The sequence below is a fragment of the Fukomys damarensis genome, unplaced genomic scaffold, assembly GCF_012274545.1.
Source record: "Fukomys damarensis isolate Sample0158 unplaced genomic scaffold, DMR_v1.0_HiC HiC_scaffold_5, whole genome shotgun sequence".
Lineage (NCBI taxonomy): Eukaryota > Metazoa > Chordata > Mammalia > Rodentia > Bathyergidae > Fukomys > Fukomys damarensis.
Window position 1 is genome coordinate 9461285 of NW_022900917.1, and position 1466 is coordinate 9462750.

Here is a 1466-nt window from a genome sequence, read left to right on the forward strand (position 1 = left end):
TTTTTTTTTTTTTTTTTTGTACAGGGGATTGAAATTGGGACCTTGTGCTTGCCAGGCAGGCAGCCCCATCACTGAGCTAAATCCCCGGCCCACTACTTTAATCTTTTTTCTACTTTGTCCATCTTATTTGAGAAATACATCCAAGTGAAGAGGTTCATCTTTGTTTTCAAATTTACTCCCGGCTGTCTTCAAAATAGGATTCTGTTTCAGAAGGAGCAGAATCCCTCTTGTGCAGAGAAAGTTCCCCTGAAGCATAGCGGGCCTATGGAGCTTGCCATGTTCAGAAGACAGGGATTGTTTGTTTTTATTTTCCAGTATTTCCCCAGTTTCCTGTTCCTGGGACTGGCAGAAGGCTCAGTTCATCGCTGGATGAGGCCTATTGTTCAGAAGTCCCCAGGTCTGAGGCGACCTTTTCCAGCTTCCTGCCGAGTTCTGTCCAACCTTGTGCTTCCTCCCACACTCAGCTGGAGCGTTCTTTACTCTGCATTTCTATCTCTCCACACAATGTTCTTCTGTGATGTTTCTCTAGTGCGGCACGAGTCCACTTGCCAAAGTGTGGTGCAGGAAACCTTTGCCGTGTGACTTCCTCTCGGATGGCACAGATCTCTTTTATTTATTTATTTAGTTGTTTGTTTGTTTATTTGCAACCAATTCCACTGCTGAAAATTATTTCACTTACAAAATACACCCTGGTAGTGGAGTTTGTCCTTTCCTTTGAAGCCTCTGAAATTCATGTCCCTCTCCACTCCCACAGATTTTGCAGGATGCTTTTGATCTTGAAGAATCCTAAACGTTTGTCTGCTGAATTTGGTGTGTGTGGGGGGGTGGTTTCTGGAAACCCTTCAATAAATAAAGCATCATTCATGCACACGACTCAGAATACATCGATTAAAACAGAAGAGGAAAATGGCAACTGTCCCGCATCCATTCATGTAAGTGGCTGTTTGTACTCTGAAATGTGATAAAAGCAAGCAAAAGGTCACAGCGCGGTGGATGCAGGAGCCTATCTGTGACAGCTCGCGCCTGTGTTTTTGATTGGCAGATACTTTGTACACTTTTAATAGCATTTCAACACTCGTCTGTTACTGAAACAGCATCGTCTTGCTAGCTGGAATATAAATGTGTGCCGAAAATTTCTACCTCTTTTACACACACAGCCCTCAGTATAGTGTTTCCTGATAACAGAAAGTTGGTTGGCAAATAGAAGCTTATCCAAATTGTTTAAGTAGCTCTCCTGGTTGCGATAAACCCTTGTTCAGCAAGTTGTTTTCGATTTGTAAAAACAAGCCAGATAAGCCTCTCCAGAAGAGGTTATCTCTGCTCTTTCAGAGGATTCCAGACTAATCAAGCACCCATGTGAAGTGTACAACCCAGACTTTTTTTTTTAACAGCGCTATTCTGCCTTACCAGCGGAGCATGGAAATTTAGGCAAATATTCTTGGAAAGCTCCAGATTAAAATTGAAAT